We start from the raw sequence: 21,400 nt of genomic DNA on the forward strand, positions 1-21,400 counted from the left end.
TTATGTGTTTGTAATTTCAGTTTTACCTTTTCTTCATTAAAACTACCTGCCAAGTACAGCACATTGCCTGCTCATTGGAGGAAAACATTTTGAGGAAACAAGTTTAGCTTGCTGTTTCATGTCAGATGAGAACAGTATAGCGTCTGTGTAAAAAGTCTCTGCCTGGTCTCTGCACGTTTCGTCGCGCTCAGCAAGTAACAGTCCCGGATGTAATTCAGAGGGTGCAGCAATTTAACAAAGTTGAGTCAAATATGTTTCTAGAACAGTGAATGGAATGTTGAAACTTGGCTAGAATATATTTTTGTGTATGTGACAAACTCTGGTGGTGATATGCATAAGAATAACTTAAGAAAAGTTTTATGTTTGTACTAGGATATGAATAGTATTTTTTTATTTATTTTTTTTATTGAGAAAACGTTGAAGGGAAATACAGAGATATTTGAATCAATGAAACAAAAATAATCACAATTCTGCATCTTATTTCACATCAATCATCTTTCTAATACATTAAAGCTAGGGTATATGATTTCAAAGATTGTTCATTATTAATATCCTTGTTTAGATGCTGGTTATGGTCATATAGTACAATCCTAACAATATGAATAGAAAAAAGTATGAAAAAAATCCATTCACTCTATTGGCTGTACAGCCGCAGAAATGTTGACCAATGTAAGCTGTGCAGCCGCACAGCTTATATTGGTCAACTGCTCTCATCCTGGGTTTTTCAACCACCCTTTAAACTGATCAACCTCCTCAAGGGAGGCAAGGGGCAAGGAGATCTCCTCCGGCATCTCCACAACAGGCTCAGCAGCTGCCATTCTGGCCATGATCACGCTCATATTCAATGAAAGCTGATTCATCTGTTGCTTCATGGTCTCCATTAATGTCAGCATGTGGAGATCAGCAGCTACAAAAAAAAAACAACAAATTCAAAGACAAGATATGAATTCTAAATGTAGCAAAAGCAGACAACACAGAAAATATTGTACACACTGTAATTTAATTGAAATCATTTTTTTAGAAGCATTGTTTTAAGATTGGTTTTAACATTTTTGAGAGAGTTTCTCAATTTTAAAATGGTATTGGTTTTGTTGAGATGGTTCATGTGAATCAACCTTGTGTAATTATTAGGGGTGTAACGGTTCACAAAATTCACTGTTCGGTTCTATACGATACACTTGTGTCACAGTTCAGTACGTTTCCGATACAGCAAAAAGAAAGAGATGCCAGAGAAATTTCCTTGATTTAATTTTCTTAATTATTTTTATTAAAACTAACATCATAAAGTATGATATTTTTTAACTTTGAGCAATGATGGAGCTATACTTGACTTTTCTTAGGAGCTTATAAAACAAAACAGCTCCTTGGACAAAATTAAATGTAATATTGAAGCAGTTAAACAAATGTTTATTTTAGTTCAGATTAACATTTGAGGGCAGCAATTGTATTCATAATGTCAAAATGAAACTGACGTGATGTTACTTAAAAGCATTATAGCCTACTATTCCTGCCAAACTTCCATGGTAACAGTGTTACTACCATGAATCCATGGTGAGTGTTTCTGATCTGTGGACACTGGATAGTTCATTCATGGCACAATGTTTCTTCCGGGGTCCAAACTGATAAACGGTCCGTCAACCTTACAATAACGAGTAGCTCAGTTTCGTTCCGCTTACATTACATTTGCCATTTGATGTTGGGCAATGATGTGGTCATGCCTACGCATGCCTCTTACATTATGAGCGCGCTTGCTATGCGTGACGCACCTACATTTTGATGTAAAAATGGTTCAACGAACCATTCGGTTAAAAAATGCGTACCAAAAATCGAACCGAAAGCCTCATACCGAACGGTTCAATCAGAGGCGTAGCAAGCATTTGAAAAGTGTGGGGGATGGATGAATGTGTCATTTAAATTTGGGCATGTTACGTAGACCCCTGTCCCTCTAGGGGGGTTCGGGGGCATGCTCCCCCGCAAGAAAATTTGGTACATTTTAAGGTTAAATGCATCAATCTGGAGCACATTGAGAGCTCAAAATTAAGAGCTTCAACTGGATTCGACCCAGGCCTGTGCACATTGAACAACGAAAAAGCATTGACTTGTAGCTTACCTTAGGAGGGCTCAAACATCTTTATAGTTATGATATAGAGTCTGTCATTATATTCTATATTACGCTATCAAAATTACAATACTTTTGTCCTAATTTCTTCACTTGTAAGAAATAAACCCTTGAGCTTTTATTTAGGAGAAAACACAGAACACCATGCTAATCGTGTGAGCAAAGAGCGCGTTTTTTTTTTTTTTTTTTTCTCAAATCACGCAGCATTACAAACATGCCTAAGGCAAGTCTTGTACTGTTTATCCAAAAATACGAAATATAATAACGAAAATACTGGACATGTCAATAAAACATAAACATAACATATTCCCAAACACATACTGTATCAAGCTTAATTAAAAACCTCGAAAGCATAAACACTCATTCAAAGTAGCCTACCTGGAAAAAGGTGATGTAAACAACCATAAGTTCCCGCCTCCTCAGCACGAGCTGACCGATACATCTAACACATCAAGAGAGGCGGGATTTAAGGCAGAACAGCCAATCATCAGCCGGACACACTCAAAGCCGGTGTCATGTTTGAGAGGAGACAGCCGCAGCGAGCGCGCACACACACACACACTGAGCGCCAGAGAAACGGAGGAGCGACTGTAGGAAGGCGTTTGTGTAAAACTGCGGAAAAACGGCAGAAAAAGTGCGGGTGTTGAACACTCTCACCGGGAAAAGTGTGGGTGTTAAAACACCCACATCCCCCACGGTTGCGACGCCCCTGGGTTCAATACAAATACTTGTATCGATACACCCCCAGTAATTATATCTTAAGTTGTTCATGCTATGTTGTGATGTCTGCGGAATAATTCACTCACGTGTACAGATGATTGGCTCCTTCCCAGAACGCCCCATATTCAGACTGGGCACAAATACTTCCGTGGCTCTGTTGCTAGATGCCAAACCATCAGAAGACATCCCGAGAGGTGGATGGGGTAGAGACAGATCTGCATTGTTGATCTGAGATGAACAGTCATAAGAAGATTGGAATAATTGCAGAGGAGGTGTAGAAAAAGAGGGGGGCCTTGAAGGGGATTGTGGTGGAGGTGGAGAAAATGACGTTGGCATTGGAGAAGTGAGTGGTGGAAGCGGAGAACAGGAGGATGGCACTGGAGGGGATAGTAGTGGAGGTTGGGTGAAATAGGATGGCCCTGGAGCTGGTTGGTTGCTAAACAATAATCATAAAACATAAGGGAAGGGTTATAATGGAACTATTTTATAGTGACTAAAAAACAGCAAATTAATAGTTTAACAATTGATTTCCACAACAGGACAAATACTGGTTATATTTACCATCGTGACGTTAATGAGGATCCTGAAGTAGGCCGATTTAGAATCGATGGTCTTGGTGCCTTCTTGGGTGCAGGCTCTCTATCACTGTCTTCAGTGTCACCATAATGGTGCCTAATTTTTAGGAGAGACACATTTCACTTAGACTGACACTTACACTTTTACACAGAAAACTACATAAATCGTATCACTTGGCACTTGCACCTTCACACACTAGCACCTCTTACACCAACATTAGAGCTGGCCGATTCTGGTTAAAATGAGAATCACAATTTTTTAGCTTGGAACAAAGATCTTGATTTATCTCACGATTCTGAAAAGCTTAATTATTTTAAGGATATACAAACCATGAACAATAGTTTACCAAATTTAAACAAATCGTTAGCCCAGCATAATTGCCATAAAAAGTCATTTTGTGTTTTTTCTTGTTTTCCAAAGACATTGAAACATGACTTAGGCAATTATGCTATGAGGCTACTGTAATGCAGTAAACAAAAAGTTGAACATTCAAATGCTAATTCAGTATTATTAATGTAATTTTCAGTCTTACATTAGTATTTCTGTGAACGTGACAAAATAAAATCCTTGGATCCTTGTATTATATCCATTTGAACCTGACAAATATCATAATGATTCTCTCTTACATAGGTTTAGGTGTCCTTTTGCCTCGACCAACTGCCTCATTTTCATCATCAGAGTCTAGCTCCGATGTGTCACATATCAGTGACTGTTTTTGATACCTTGCCAGGCTGACAGGAAGTCACCTAAAATAACATTTACAAAGATAAATCACATGCAATCTTGAATCAAATTATTAACAAAATAGTTACTGTTGGCTATCGGGAGACACAGTAAAAGGTAATAATAACAACTCAAAATTGAATACCATATGTCTTCAAAAGTCTGACAGGATGCTTCGACCAGTTGTGGCCTGGCAGCTCGGCAAACTTCACAGCTGTGTTGATCCTCTCATTGCTTGTGTAATTTGGCCAGAAAGTAAAACCATCATTGTACCATGATTGAGGCACCACAGACACAGACTTCTTGCCATCAAAAAATTGCACAACACAGAACATTCTTTTGAGAGAGAGAGGGAGAGAGAGAGAGAGAGAGAGAGAGAGAGAGAGAGAGAGAGAGAGAGAGAGAGAGAGAAAATAGCATTACCATTTACTGTGCCTTAAAAAGCCCCCTGAAAAAAATCAGGTTTCAAGTATGAATGGTGAGTACTTTTCAGAAACACTGTATATTGCTGGTGTGTCATTTTTATTAACAAAATACATTTTACTGGTGTCATGAAAGTGTACTGACATGTACATAAAAATGTGAAGTAACGTAGAAGATGATGCTCCAGAAACTAAAATCTATCCACAACTAAGAATAGACTATCAGCTGTAATACCACCCTACCCAAACATTTGAAACTAGAATTGATCAAACAACTGATCAAACAACTCATCCTGATTCAAAACAAGCAAACTACTTTATCGTTTCACTGAATGTAGAATTGGTATGGATACAAAACCTCTTCTATGGGGGAGCAATACACATTTATATGCAACTGCACACACTTTGGCATACATGTATTGTTCTGATAATGGAGAGACACTGTAGATATTCACAAAGTCTGAACTGAATGGATAGGTAAAGAAGATGGACTTATCAAAAAACCTTCTACTAAATAGATGCCATCATGACACTCAATAATATTGTCAATCTTACAAATATCACCAGCAATGGCAAAAACATTGTTCCCTGTTGAGACTTTGATAGTCCACTGGTTAGAAACCATTTGGCTGTACTGCCCTTTAACCTTTCTAGATGCAAGCTCATTTGGAACTGGTCCAACAAAATGTGGCATTTTCAAAGAGATTGGTGTTCTGTGACTGTCAATGATTTGATTCTGTTGATTTTGCTCAGACAAACGACGTAGCATTTGGTCGAGGGGACGTTGGGGTTTTCTGACAAGTTTCTTTAGTTTCTGCAAGTGGTTCTCATTCGGGAAAGCTGATATATTGTCGAGACAACCGTGCTGTCTCACCTCTTGTGCTAAGTGTACTAGTGAATGCACATTGTACACAATTGCCTCCTTACCATATATTTCCCCAAAGTGCGTCACAAATGTATGGAGCAATCTTTCGGCATACTGCCAGTGCATCGAGGACAAGGTTGGGCTGACTAAAATGGCAATGCTGGAAAACAGCAGCATAAAATTCTTGTAGATATTTGTGTCCAAGTATGAAGGCAGAATGACAGGTCCAATGTACAATAAAAACATCCTTAATTCCGTTGCTTTCCACCTGTCAATGTCCCTGAATGTTCTGGGTTTTCTTGCAAATTCCAATGGAATATACTTGCGCAAGCCTGTTAAACTGTCGGACATCCGGTCAACAATCAAAGCAGGTAAACGGAATCTGAGAGCTCCTCTAAGCTATATGTTCAGAAGCTTCCTAACAACACCTAAACAAAAAGAATGCATATAATCACCAAGAAACTGAGATATCATCCCTACGTTCAACCCATCGAATGGGTTAGGGCCCTGGTGATGTTCTTCATTATGTTTTTGGGCAAATGATTCATCTGTCCTGAGTGGGCAAGAGACTAAGGGAAAGGTCATTCTGCCAGATAGATACTCTCCTTTCTGGGCACATTTATCACATCCAAAATATTCCTTGTGACTCTTTATGTTTTTTATAAAAGCCCGGGCAGGTGTATCACATATGACAGAATCTAACTTAACAAAAATCCTTTTGCCCTCAAAGTCAATACCACTCTCCAACTCTTTCAACTCCGTAACAAAATCTTCCAAAAAAACTTCCACTGGCTTTGGTTTATGTGGCCCACAGAACAATGCAATCACAACAGCTTCTTTAATTACTTAGTAAACATCCTAAAATTGGCCACACCTGAACCCCACTACTCTTGAATAAGGGCAAACCATCAATATTGACTTGGAGTTTTAGTGTACAGCCATCTACAAATGACTCAACTGCCTGTAGTAGCTTCTGCTTAAAGGAGGACAGGATGCCAATATAGTAATAGAGTTCTTCACTTTTTTTTTCTATGCTATACGTGATTTTGGTCTTAAGGAGGGTTCTGGCATCCTTTGGCAGGTCGGGGAAATGGAATCTCAGCAGGCCAAGAAGAGCTGTAAGAGCCACCAGGGAAACTCCAAAAGTTAACGCCCAGTTGCGTAGACTATCACCAAGGTTAGGGGTCTGATCTGTTTCATCAGAATCTTGGTCTGAGTCAGACTCCTCCTCAGATCCAAGCAGGTCCATCCTAAAGGACTGCTCGTGTGATGCGTCCTCGTCTCCAGCGTCCTCCTCTCCAGCGTCCTCCTCTCCAATGTCCTCTTCTATCATCTGTTCATTTCCAATCTCCTCTCTCTCCTCCATGTCACCCTGCATATTCTCAAAGACTGTCTCTGCTACTCTTTCCCTACATCCAGGTTGTCCTTCCATTACATTTTCTCTACTACAAAACTTTCATTGTGCATTTCCCTAATTTGTTGAAGCCCTTTCTGAACTTCTCTACATCTAATGGCGGCCCCAGAGAGGACCGTTTTTCTTGAATCCATCCCTCACGAGCTGTTGAAAAAAATCCTTAATCGAGAGTACACGTGTGGTGGAGACCATGTGTCAAATGCAATTAAAAAAAACAACAACAAAAAAACAGACAACTTACATTGCAGTTAGCAAAGGGAGCAGGACCTGGACAAAACCTAAAGGGCACAGTACAGGGAAATGAGACACATTTTTTATCTACACAAAAGATTCACATCTTAGACCTTGGTAAACACTGCGACAGCTACTTTGAGAAATATGTAGTGTAGTATATAGTGTAGTGCAAGTAAAGTAGCTTTTCTCTTCAAGCAATTAAAAAATAGAAATGATTGTAGGTCAGGCCTTATTTTATTTGTAATAATATTTGGGAGCAGGGACACCATGCAGTGCATTAAATTGCATTAGTTGTATTTTGAAGTGTACTATTGGTTAAGGGTCTGCGGAATAGTTTGGAGCTGACATGTGACCAGGAAACATAGTGAAGTTGTGATTGGGAAGGCCTACTTTAATTGTTAATTTGATAGGCTATTAGCCTATAGGCCTAATTAATTTTCTGATCGCAATAATTTATCACCGCATAACAGACACTTATATACAGACACAATATAGAGTGGAGAAGTGATGACATGGGTTCCCTCGATCGAAAAGCTATGCATTTCCCCCATAGACTTTTGGAAAATCGCAAAAAATAAGATCTGTGTTCAACAAAGAGTTGTGACCCTTACACATTTTGTCTATCAAGATAATCTTTACAAGTTAATCCAAAATGTATACAGCTTGAAAAACACAAAAGCACAATTAAGTTTAAAAAAACACAAGCAGGTTATAACTGTGTATTCTATGTCATAGATCAAAACGTGAAAATATGTAGAGGCTTTTGTTCACCACAGACCTTATTTCAGGCGGTTTAGCAAAAACCCATTCAAAAACCCATAGAGGGTTTTCACCGACATCACATTCTGGGCGGTAATCCTGATGAGCAGCCATTATGGAGGCACTCGGATGTAAACAACAGCATGGATTGCACTGTTTATGTACTACTGAACACATTGTTACACTAAAAAAACACAGAAAAAAAAACGTGGTAGATGCGAAATCATATAGAGGAGGACCTACCAAGCAGAAGAGAGCGCAATATTTTGACAAACTAAAGTTTATATGTGGTAATAAAGGTCCAAACGAGCTAGCTTCTCTAGCCTGTACTACAATTCCTCCTTCTATTTCTTATTCCGACATAGACTACGCTCAGATTGTCAGTCCAAAAAGCACATGAAATCCGTTTCAAGCTACATCCATATGTGGTTTGAAATCTTATTCAAATACCAGGACATATACCTCAGTCTGAACGATCGGATTTCGGCTGGTGTGTGATTCTCACGCCACATAAAATGTAAACGTCAGTGGTTGTTAGAGGAGACATGCTGCAAGTTGCCGCTGAAACAATGCTGTGTTGTTGCAAAGTGCCAGGTGAGCAGAAAAATATTATTTCTAAAACATTGAAATCGGCGCAGACTGTGCGCCGTGATGAGCATCTGAGCTGATGCTGTGCCTCTCTCAACCACAAACGCCTTATTTCATCATTTTTTGCACTCTTCTCTTTAACTTTTGGCAGTCTATAGAACTCAAAAGGTATTTTCCCGATGTGACCGATATGTTTTGACCAAAACCCGACCATTTTTCAGCAGAAATCATCAGCCAAATTTGCGAGTCCGTTCAGTTCAATGGCATTGTTTATGTTCTGTGTCTCCAAAATGGCCGACTTCCGGGTTGATGACGCGTCGTGAAAACAGAGCGAGGGAACCGGGAGTGCTAGGCTAAAATGCTAACTCTTCCGCGCTTTAGCCTACAGAGTGACGTCGTAACTTCGGCAGTCTATTGCTTAGGCTGAAAATTATCTAACAACATTTGGTAGATTATAAAATGAATTACAGGCCTATAAAGACTCATCTTAAAGCTCATCTTAAAGACTCTTTAATCAGAAGTCGGAAATGTGACAACTGATCGTCCGCTGCATTTATATTGTGTTATATTGTTTTATTATGTTTATTTTAACTGTGTATTGTGTAATTTTATGTAAAGGCCCACTAGGGACTAACATTGAGAATTAGCCTCAGCTAAAATGTTGTAGCATGGGACATGATCTTATGTAACATACTTGTCCCTATTCAAATAAATTTAAATAAACGCTAACGTTAGCTGCTATTTCACAGGTCTCGCCTCAGGTTGTCAGAATGTCAGTGTGAACATTTGAAAATTATTTTTAATATAATTATGTAACAGGCTAACATAAAATCAACACCCGTTTAATTTTATAATTTATTTACTAAATTATACGTGTATAATGCACTTACCATAGAAAAGACGGAGCAGCCTGCAGTCTTCGACTCTTGTCAGCGGGTTTTTTGAGCAACTCGCGCGGCGGATCCGGTCCACACCCGTCGGGCGGAGGAGTACTCAATAGATCCAAATCGCTGTTATTTTAGTGTATTACGCGCTGCTCTCAGAGCAGGAGTGCTCAATAGATCCAAATCGCTGTTATTTTAGTGTACTACGTGCTGCTCTCAGGGCAGGAGTACAAATTGCTGTTATTCTAGTTTACTACATGCTGCTCTCAGGGCAGGAGTACTCAATAGATTCAAATCGCTGTTTAGTGTACTACGCACTGCTCTCAGGGCAGAAGTAGTCAATCGATCCAAATCGCTGTTATTTTAGTGTATTGCACGCTGCTCTCAGGGCAGGAGTACTCAATAGATCCAAATCGCTGTTATTTTAGTGTACTACGCGCTGCTTTCAGGGCAGGAGTGCTCAATAGATTCCAATTGCTGTTATTTTAGTGTACTACATGCTGCTCTCAGGGCAGGAGTACAAATTGCTGTTATTTTAGTGTACTATACGCTCTCAGGGCAGGAGTACTCAATAGATTCAAATCGCTGTTATTTTAGTGTACTATTGTCACGGGTTGTTGCAGGCAGGAGAGAAGACAGAGTCCAGAATTCACACAAAGAGAACTTTACTTCCAACGTAACATTCACAACGACCGACAAAGACTGACTGAATGAGGGAGAATTAAATACAAGCAGGAATCAAACATAATGACCATTAACAGGTGATACAGATGACGGTGATGAGCAAGACACAGGTGATGAGGGTAGACTGATGAGGGTTGTCAAGGAAACTGAAGAGTGGCGGGAAAACAGAACAGGACTAAACCAAAAACGTAGAAAACAGGGGGAAACAAAGAGTCAAACGGTGACAGAACGCCCCCACCCGGAAAGGCGCGACCTCGCGCCGAATAACATCGAAGGGGTGGGAGGGTGGGAGCCCTGGAGGCTGTGGAGGGCATGGTCCGGGAAGAGCAGGTTGAGGGCGTGGCCAGGGCGGAGCAGGCTGAGGGCGAGACCAGGGCGGAGCAGGTGGAGGGAGGACCCCTGGTGGAGCCGAAGGAAATGGGGCTGACGACACCAGGGGGCCGACTGACAGGGGCGGAGCAAGTGGGAGAGGAGACCAGGGTGTAGCTGAGGGACCAACGAGACAAGGTGCTGACGAGGGACCAAGGGACCATGGTGAAAACATAGGCTCAGGTGACCAAGGTGACGACAGGGGCACAGAGGGACATGGTGAGGACAGAGGGAGTGAGGGCTGACGGGTGACTCGAGGGAGTGAAGAATCCAACTGAATCGGGGGGGTGAAATGACGGTGCGAAGCCAACAAATGAAAGTCCAGAGGTGAAGGACGGGTGATGAGGGACCGAAGGGAATCCAGAGGGACGAGGGAGCCTGGCCGAGCTGGTGGACTGAGGGACCATGGAGGAGCTGAGGGAGGTAAGAGCCATGGGGGAGCCGATGGGACTGGGGGCCGAGGAAGTGTCCACGTGGAGAAGGTGGGAGGCGAAAACAGGGGATTCAACGACCAGGCTGGGTCAGGGGAGCAGACAGACGGAAGAGCTGATGGATGAATGACGAGAGGAGGTGGGAGAGGGAGGCTGGGAGGGATCCTGGTCTCTGGCGCGGGCTGGACAGTCTCTGGCACTGGCTGGACGGTCTCTGGCGCTGGCTGGACGGTATCTGGCGCGGGCTGGACAGTCTCTGGCGCTGGCTGGACGGTTTCTGGCGCGGGCTGGACGGTCTCTGGCGCGGGCTGGACGGTCTCTGGCGCTGGCTGGACGGTCCCTGGCGCGGGCTGGACGGTCTCTGGCGCTGGCTAGACGGTCTCTGGCGCGGGCTGGACGGGGCTCGACGGACCCAGCGAAGAGGAGAGCTCGGGCTGGACGGGGCTGGACGGAACCAGCGGAGAGGAGAGCTCGGGCTCGGCGAGGCTGGACGGAACCAGCGGAGAGGAGAGCTCGGGCTCGGCGGAGCTGGACGGAACCAGCGGAGAGGAGAGCTCGGGCTCGGCGGAGCTGGACGGAACCAGCGGAGAGGAGAGCTCGGCGAGGCGAGGCTGGACGGAACCAGCGGAGAGGAGAGCTCGGGCTCGGCAGGGCTGGACGGAACCAGTGATGAGGAGAGCTCGAGCTTTGGAGTGGTGCTGGTGACTTCCTCCATGGTGAATGGAGACTCACAGCACACCAGCACCCACTCCACACAGGCGGCGAAATCATCAGGACCGTTCCCTGGGAGGCGTGCCCGGGACCGCTCGCTGAGGCTGGCGATGTAGAACTCACTCAGCGAGTGGTCAGAATAGTGAGTGAGGCACGCCAACTCCAGAAAATGCCTTGTATGGGATTCCAGGGAACGGTCTTCCAGATCAAGGCAGAGGAGAGCCACTGCGGGAATGTCTTTTTTCTTTTGGGTTGGTCGTTCTGTCACGGGGTGTTGCAGGCAGGAGAGAAGACAGAGTCCAGAATTCACACAAAGAGAACTTTACTTCCAACGGAACAGGCAGGGATACAGACGGGAACAACACTGGGTAGCATTCACAACGACCGACAAAGACTGACTGAATGAGGGAGAACTAAATACAAGCAGGAATCAAACATAATGACCATTAACAGGTGATACAGATGACGGTGATGAGCAAGACACAGGTGATGAGGGTAGACTGATGAGGGTTGTCAAGGAAACTGAAGAGTGGTCGGAAAACAGAACAGGACTAAACCAAAAACGCAGAAAACAGGGGAAACAAAGAGTCAAACGGTGACAGAACGCCCCCACCCGGAAAGGCGCGACCTCGCGCCAAATAACATCGAAGGGGTGGGAGGGGTGGAGCCCTGGAGGCTGTGGAGGGCATGGTCCGGGCAGAGCAGGCTGAGGGCGTGGCCAGGGCGGAGCAGGCTGAGGCCGTGGCCAGGGCGGAGCAGGCAAAAGAGTCAAACGTTGACAACTATGTGCTAAGGCTGGGTAATAAATATCGATTTCTCGATATTAATCGATTCTCATTTTTACAAACCGATATTGATTCTTAAATCTCAAGAATCGATTAGTCATCCTGTTTCGGCTGCGCGCATCCAAAAAATCGCAATAATCTTTGTCCTTCGTTACTATTGATATGAAACAAAGTCTCAATTTTCAAATTACGTCCATTTTCTTTAGAAATTCAAAAACATGAATAACGTATTGGCGCTGTGGCGTGAGATCGCTCTGGCGCAGCTCAAGAGAACCAGCAGCACTGATCTCTTTTCCAGCTTAATAATACCAGTCACAGCGCGAAATAAACATGAATGAGCATCTGAAAGTATGTTAAAAGATAGAGTAAAACCAGGGCCGTTTCAAGATATTTGTGGGCCCTAGGCAAAAGAGTGAAGTGAGGTCCCAAGTACTCCCTCAGGAAAAATTTAAAAATTCAGATGGGATTTCTTGTATTCAGGTGCATTTAAGAGTCATGAAATACTCTGTAGTGGAATATAAGTCACCTACGAGGCGTAATAAATTATTGGGTTGTGGAAATGGAATCCCAGGACGTATCACTCCGGTTGAGAATCAAAACCTCAAACACAAACCTTAAGCAAAATGTAAAGAATTTATTAAGGAATAACAAGTGAAACAAAGAGCAAATCTTCAGGGTGTCCAAAAGGCCAAAATAACAAACAAAACGAATATAAAAGAAAAGAGGGGAAATTAATAACCTAATCCAATATCAAAAGAAAATACATTGATCTTACCTAACTCCCTGCTCAAAAAACAGAGGTCAAACAAGATCGAAATAAACAAGGCAGGACACCCCTACACGCTCCACTTTGTTAAGTTGTTTTAAACATAAGAATAGGATTCAGATGGACTAATTAAAATCTCTTAAACAATATTTGATCATCGGCCGGAGGAGGGATTCCGGAGCTCTCAACCCGCGTGCGGCCGAACCAACAATGAGCTCCTCGATCAATTCCAGCAGCGTCCTTATAAAGTCCACGCCCCGGCTGGACAACCAATGGCGGCTTACAACCCCGGGTTGGTTCACCTGTTTCCTGTTTGAAATTAAAGCAACAAGAAAGAAAGAGGGGTAGAAAAGAAAAAAAATACAAAAAGAACAAAGCAATAAAACAAACCAAATCACAGGTCGTAACAAGTACGCAAAACAAAGTGGCCACTAGAGTGTAGTAAAGGACAGTGTCTTCAATGAGGCATTGTTGATGGGAATGACACAATTTGATTAATGTTTATTTTTGTCAACAAGTCAAAAACAAGGTAAAAAAGTATAATTATTATGTTGTTATTATGTGTATTATATTTATGTTGAATTAAAAGAAAGGTATTAAAATGGTGTATAACAAACTATTTTTCAACAACATTACCCAACAAGGATTTTTTTCCTCCAACAAGGAGAATAACCATCCAAAATTAAGAGGTTTAGCAACGCTTACGGACTTTAGCTTGCACAAAAGCAGTGACCAAATCTTCCATGTTCAAAGACCTCCTTATGTTGTGCTCTATTGAAATAAGTGCCAGTCCTCTCAGTCTTTCTTGGCTCATAGATGATCTGAGGTAAGACTTGATCAGTTTCAAAGCCGAAAAGCTTCTCTCTCCAGAAGCTACAGTGACAGGAAGTGTCAGAAGGAGACGTAGTGCTATGCTGAGATTGCTGTACAAATCCAGCATGTCCTCACAGTAAATATAATTCAGCATATCTTGTGGGCATGCAGAGACATGATCAGGAGAGGTATGGATGGCTGATCTGACCTCCAAAACTAAATCCTCTGCCTCAATGTCATGAAGCATCGTCTCTAAGTTTTTGCATTTCACTTGCAGTTTATTCTCATTTAGAGCTTGCCTCATGTTGTCTTTGGAAAATAGAAAACTGTACAGTGCATACACATCTTCCATTTTTGAGAAGCGGTCATTGAGACTTCTAAGTGCAGTGTCTACTAAAGCGAGAAAGAATTCCCTTCTGAATGCCTCTTCTGGTCTGTTTAGAGTTTCTTCTGCTGCTGAGTCACAGTCAAAATCCTTTGGTGTTCTTTTCTGTCTCTTTGCAGGAAGTATTTTTTCAGTCTTCAGTTCCTCTGCAATGTCCATTGCATCTGACTGACAGCAAGACAACCCACTTTCTCTAAACTGCATAAGATAACCTCTCACACCTTCTGTTTCTCTTCTGAGTGTTTCCAGAGAAACATTTGGACTCTGCAGAAGTTTACTCATGTGGTTTATCTGGTACAAAATATTGTACCAGATAATGGTGCATAAAAGGAAACGCCATGTGTTCATTTCACTGTGCAAACTTTTGGCAGTGGACAATGTTTCAGCATCCCTCTTTTCAACAGCAAAAGTCTGAAGTGCAGACAGTGCTTCCAAAACCTCCGGTAGGTGGTAACGCAACACTTTAACACTGTCTATTCGAGCTTCCCACCTGGTTGTTGACAACATTTTTAAAGTCAACTGCGTGACATGTTGCTTGAGAGCAGACCACCGTTGCACTGAAGAGCTGAACAGATTGTAGAGTCTTTGGAGCAAACCAAAAAAGGACATAGACAGATGTAACAGATGACTTTGCTGCATTTGAAACAACAAGATTTAGTGTGTGACTGCTGCAGGGCACACACAGAGCTTTGTTGTTCATTTGCAAAATTCTGGACTGTACACCTTGTTTGTGGCCCATCATGTTGCTACCATTGTCATATGATTGGCCGTGACAGTCAGAAATGTTGTGCCCATGTTGCTCAAGGAAGCTTAGTCGAGTCTCTGTTAGCCCTCTTCCGGTTGTGTCCTTAACATCCAAAAAGCCAACAAAATGCTCCGATATAGATGCTCCAACAGAAGGCCAACTTAGCTCAAAGGGAATGATTCATTGATTTACAATGAATCTTGACCGAATCACTATGCCGAGCAAATGACTCGTTTAGAGTTCATTCGAACGGGCCGTAATTATAACCTTTGCAAAAGATATAAAAACCCAATCTATAGTGAAACACTATGTCTTAGCAAGGTAACTTTAGATCGAACAGTACAAAACATTAAATATGCAAGCACGACACAAGGCAATTATCTTTTCAAATATATGGACAAGACTTGATTAGCTGTCCTAACACATAAACCTAAGGTCTGAACACAATCACACACACACACACATTCATACAGTCGCAGAAAGAGAAAGAGTGAGTTGGAAAGAGTGAGAGATGCACTTTGTAACACACACCTGAATGAACCAACAAGCATTAATTTAAACCTTCGTTTCTTAGAGAGGTTATTCAACTAACATTAAAGCACCAGTTCAGTTAGTGTCTGAAGTGTTACTTGCGAGTTCATGCGTGGCTTTGGGAGTTCCCTTTGTCTGTTTCGTAGAAGGGGTTTCCCGGGTCCACATGGCTGGTTGTCTTTGAAGTGCCTGGATGGAGGTTTCGCTGCCAGTCACGTGTGATTAGCGGGCGAATGAGAGTCTTCACAGTTCGAAGCGCGTTGCAGACGAGCTTTGCAGCAAACTTAACTTTAAACCGAGACTTTTATGAAAAAGAAAATAAAGGAAAGAAATTAAAGTAAAACGAGATAGATGGCTTGAATGAGCTGTTTTAACCCCGATCTTGATGGGTTATTTGTCTGCTGGGCTAATCTGGTCTGGTCGATGTAAAAGCGTGCGAACACGCTCTTTGTTGTTTTCAGAGAGAAGCGTGAACAGGAACACTCTCTTGCTGTTTAGAGAGAGGCACAAACTTACAAACCGAACGGACTGAACAAACTGAACACAAGGTCTTGCTCCTTTGTTCGGATCTTTAACTTAAACTTTAGTCCAACCTCTTTTGGAGAATTCTGACCAATGAGACAATGGCATCATCTAGGAGGTGGATCTAGTTTCTGCTGATCATTATCTTGTGATCTGCCTGGTTTTCCCGCACTTAGCAGAGAAACAAGAGAACACAGTTTAAACATTAAAGAGATTATTATAATCACAAAACAAAGCATTTTACACAGATTTCAATCAAGCCACTTTTGAATTAAGAGAATACGATTCTTTTGATAGGAAACGAGGCATTCACACTCTAGAGTTATAAACAATCACAATAGTTAATAGTTAACAACAATTACATGAATAATATGTGATATAAGCAGAATACATCAACATATGAATTGTAGAAACACATAAACTTGTCTCAACAGTGAGGTCACTTGTTTACTTGATCTCAACAGTGAGGTCATGGTATGTTCGACTCGTGGGGGAAGAGGTCTGTGTGACATCTTTGTCAGGGGATCAAAGGGTGGCCCCCTTCCTGTGGCATTCTGTTGGTCTGCAGGACCATAAAAAGTCTTCTGAGGGGGGAGGGGGGGTTGGAATGTGAGCTCCAGAAACTGGAGAGCTGGATCACATTTGAATTAATTCCATGAGAGATGAATTTGATTAAGTAATGCAGTTCAAGTTAACGACATGGTGCACTGATTCTGAATCTGGGGGCATGGCGAGCACGAGACGCGGCAGTGCACAGATCGTGACGTCTCTCTATAATGTGATTGTGATAGAAATGGGAACGGGAATTCACCGCATTATGAACTCGTCTCGCAATTCCCCCAACCTCAGACCAAATGTTAGGCCATGTAGACATGCCAGCCTATATAAATATCATATTAAGCAGAAATGTGAAATGTACCTTAGAATATTAGAGGAAGACGCTGATATCTGGGTTGAATTGATGCGTGATGAATGCACTTCCACAGCAGTCACGAGTAACAGCAGGAATAGGCGGTAAGTTCCCTTTTGAAGGGAACTCAACAATACGTCGAATGACGCAATGGGGAACGCCTCAGGCGTGACAGGTGTCTGAAATCAAATATCAACTCACAGTAATCAGGTTGACCGGCGACAGCCCGTGCATCATCAGCTTGAATGATGAGCGCGTCAATCTGGATGTATAAGAAGGGCGCCTTGAAACCGTGACAACATCTTTTCGTCTTCAGGGACTGTTTGTCTGTTTGATAGTATCAACGATTAAGCGCGCAGAGACGTGGAGAAACACTTTGCGCGAGTGTGCCGACTTGTGTCCAGATATTTGACACCGGAGGATTCACACGATCTGTGCGTGTTCTGCCTGAGAGAAGAGCATGCGCGGGAAGCTCTCGAGGGAGTTTTTTGCGCGAACTGAGAGTTTTCCTTTCAGAACTCTCTGCTCTCGTCTGACCCACTTCTCGAGGGAAGTGGGCGCGGCATCTGAACCCCGCGGTTCCGGTTCCCGCTCGGGCTGAGGCTCAGTGGCGGTTGAGCTCGTGGAGCTTTCAGATGGAGCTGGCAGATTATCGGGAGAGGGGCGTTAACCTCGCGGATGATCTACCAGCTGACGAGGGTGAGTTACAGATTAATGTTGAACATCTAAGAAGAGAGAAAATGAGCGCTCTCTCTCTTTGGTGAATCTGTAACTGTTCTCTTCGGGCAGGGCAGGAGTTGGCTGTAATATATATATATATACAGTATATATATATATATATATATATATATATATAGAAAAGGATGTCAGTTTGGTTGAGACCGAACCATTTCAGCCCTCCTGCCCAGTGTACGCTGAGCTGGTTGACATTATGGGGCGCGCCACAGACAGATTGCAGTTGCAGTGGAGGCGTGTCTGGGAGGAACCCGCTCATGGTATTTTGGATGGCTGGTTCCTCCCCACCCATAAGCCACCAGCCCGGATGAGCCTTCCATTCCTTTCTGATCTACACGCTGGGATCGAGAGCATATGGAAGAATCCGTTCTCCTCACGTCTCTATCTGCATCAGCGGGCTAGTTTCGCTGCTGTGGAGGGAGCCGTGGAGCACGGATATGTGTCGATGCCGCCAATAGACGAGACGTTGGCTAACTATCTCGTCTCTGGTTGGTCCTCTTCACTAAGAGCTCTGACCCTGTCATCCAAGCTGCTCAAGACATCTTCATGCTTGAATGACAGAGCGTACACGGCAGCAGGTCAGGCAGGTGCGGTTCGGCACGCCCTTGTGGTCCTCAGGCCTACCAGACTGATCTGCTGCGGGACTCCGGGCCACCAAGCAATCTGCTGTTCCGTCGGTGCTATGGTGGCCACGGAGAGACATCTGTGGGAGCTCCCACATACTGTGGTTGCCGGGTTACAGGCCTCACCAGGCCTTCCTGGTTATGAGCTCCCACTGATTGTGGTCGCCAGGTTACAGGCCTCACCAGGCCTTCCTGGTTATGAGCTCCCACATGCTGTGGTCGCTGGGTTACAGGCCTCACCAGGCCTTCCTGGTTATGAGCTCCCATATACTGTGGTCGCCAGGTTACAGGCCTCACCAGGCCTTCCTGGTTATGAGCTCCCACATACTGTGGTCGCCAGGTTACAGGCCTCACCAGGCCTTCCTGGTTATGAGCTCCCACATACTGTGGTCGCCAGGTTACAGGCCTCACTAGGCCTTCCTGGTTATGAGCTCCCACACATTGTAGTCGCTACGTTACAGGCCTCAAAGGGGCCTTCTTGGTTATAGCTCCCACATACTGTGGTTGCCGGGTTACAGGCCTCACCAGGCCTTCCTGGTTATGAGCTCCCACTTATTGTGGTCGCAAGGTTACAGGCCGCACCAGGCCTTCCTGGTTATGAGCTCCCACATGCTGTGGTCGCTGGGTTACAGGCTTCACCAGGCCTTCCTGGTTATGAGCTCCCACATACTGTGGTCACCAGGATACGAGCTCTCACATACTGTGGTCGCCAGGTTAAAGGCCTCACCAGGCTTTCCTGGTTATGAGCTCCCACACATTGTGGTCGCTAGGTTACAGGCCTCACTAGGCCTTCCTGGTTATGAGCTCCCACATACTGTGGTTGCCAGGTTACAGGCCTCACCAGGCCTTCCTGGTTATGAGCTCCCACACATTGTGGTCGCTAGGTTACAGGCTTCAAAGGGGCCTTCCTGGTTATGAGTTCCCACATACTGTGGTAGTCAGTTTACAGGCCTCACCCAACCTTCCTGAATGTGGGCTCCCACATGCTGTGGTAGCCAGACTACAGCCTCACCACCTTTCCAGAGCACTTTGCTTCCACTCTGTGGTCACCAGGCTTCAGGCTTCATTGGCCTTCCTGGTTATGAGTTGTCACATATCAGGTTGCAGGCTTCACCAGGCCTTCCTGAATGTGAAACCCCCACTTTCGTGGTCGCTAAGTTGTAGTGGTGAGTCTTCACATGTCAGGCTGCAGGCCTCAGCGGCCCTCTTGAATGTGAACTCCCCATGCATTGGGACTATCGGGTGTTAGGCCTTGTCAGGCCTTCCTGATTATGGGTTCCCACTTGTTGTGGCTGCCAGGTTACAGGCCTCAAATTCGGCCTTCCTGAATTCAGAGTGAAGTACACGAACCCATACTTCACCTATTATTGTGGTAAATCACATGACAGGATGTCTTGTGTACTTTCTAAAATCCATTTCGTATGGTAAGGGTCACGCGCGGTATGCTTCGGTCTCTTCTTATGTGGCTCAGACCCCGGTCTTCCCTTGGGTCCCACTTTAAGAGGCGTCCTGTCACTTAAGTAGGCTACAGGGACGCCCTTCTCTGGCTAACTTCTGGAAGAAGTAGCTTCCACTTGGTGGAGTAAGCTCCCACAGGTTGTGGTCACCAGGCTGGGTCTCACTGACCTTCCTGAGTACGAGCTCCCACCCAATGTGGTCGCCAGGTTACAGGCCTTACCAGGCCTTCCTGGTCATGAACTCCCACACACTGTGGTCGCCAGGTTACAGGCCTCAACAGGCCTTCCTGGGTATGAGCTCCCACATATTGTGGTTGCTGGGTTACAGGCCTTACCAGGCCTTCCTGAATTCAGAGTGAAGTACACAAACCCATACTTCACCTATTATTGTGGTAAGTCACCCGACGAGATGTCTTGTGCATTTTTTAAAATCCATTTCTTATGGTGAGGGTCACGCGCGGTATGCTTCGGTCCCTTCTTATGTGGCTCAGACCCCAGTCTTTCCTCGGGTCCCACTTTAAGAGTTCTTAAGAGCTAACTTCTGGAAGTAGCTCCCACTTGGTGTGGTTTTTCAGGTACACCAGGCTAGGTCTTACAGGCCTTACCAGGCCTTCCTGGTCACGAGCTCCCACACACTGTGGTCGCCAGGTTACAGGCCTCACTAGGCCTTCCTGATTATGAGCTCCCACATACTGTGGTCGCCAGGTTATGAGCTCCCACATACTGTGGTCACCAGGTTACAGGCCTTACCAGGCCTTCCTGGCCATGAGCTCCCACACACTGTGGTGGCCAGGTTACAGGCCTCAACAGGCCTTCCTGAATTCAGAGTGAAGTACACAAACCCATACTTCACCTATTATTGTGGTAAGTCACTCGACGAGATGTCTTGTGCACTTTTTAAAATCCATTTATTATGGTGAGGGTCACGCGCGGCTTGCTTCGGTCCCTTCTTATGTGGTTCAGACTCCGGTTCTTCACCTTGGGTCCCACTCTAGATGTGTCTTTGTCGCAATACATTACGACAGGCACTTCCCTTGTTCAAGCTATCTCCCACAACTGGTGGTTTTAGGTCTCATTAGACCTTTTTCGAGGTAGCCCCACATTGTGGGTCTGTCAGGTTTCTAGCTTCTGGCTTTCCTGAAGGATGAGCTTCCACATGCTGTGGTCGTTGGGTTTCAGGCCGCACAATGTACAGCCTTCCTGACATGAGCCCTCATGTATCGGAGCTCCCCACACAGGGGGTCATCAGGTCTTAGGTCTCATTGACCTTCCTGATTTTAATCCCTCTCTTACTTCCTCAGTGCTCAGAGGTGAGCACTAGGTGGAAACTCGTGGATTGAGTGTACGATTCCCGTTGTTTTGAGGTTGAGTCACACTCTCCGGGGGATCCCGTCTCTGTGATCCGAAACTCGATGGTTTCAGCCAGCTTCGTGGGCCGTCAGTTTTTGGATGCCTTTCCTAGGCAATTTCCAGAGGCTCTGTCTTGGACAGACAGGCTATGGCCAGACTGTGTGTCTTAGTACAGATCACCAGGCCAGCCTGGGGGCATTTCAGGAGGAGTGTTCTCCTGAATAGTGACTGGCTGGGGGTCCCTTTGGCCCCCTAGCCACACTCCCTAGAAGGGACCCC

General features: G+C 44.4%; 1 non-coding gene across 1 annotated transcript; it reads right to left on the bottom strand.

The window, feature by feature from the left end:
• Nucleotides 1-385: 385 nt before the first annotated feature.
• LOC120494954 (uncharacterized) lies at nucleotides 386-7,735 on the bottom strand. The gene is made up of 6 exons (XR_016168877.1): nucleotides 7,081-7,735; nucleotides 4,284-6,983; nucleotides 4,042-4,161; nucleotides 3,401-3,511; nucleotides 2,926-3,275; nucleotides 386-907 (listed from the first exon to the last, which is right to left on the bottom strand). It is a non-coding gene; the product is annotated as an uncharacterized LOC120494954 (transcript).
• Nucleotides 7,736-21,400: the final 13,665 nt, after the last annotated feature.

The sequence above is a fragment of the Pimephales promelas genome, chromosome 6 (assembly GCF_988280905.1).
Source record: "Pimephales promelas chromosome 6, fPimPro1.hap1.1, whole genome shotgun sequence".
Classification (NCBI taxonomy): domain Eukaryota; kingdom Metazoa; phylum Chordata; class Actinopteri; order Cypriniformes; family Leuciscidae; genus Pimephales; species Pimephales promelas.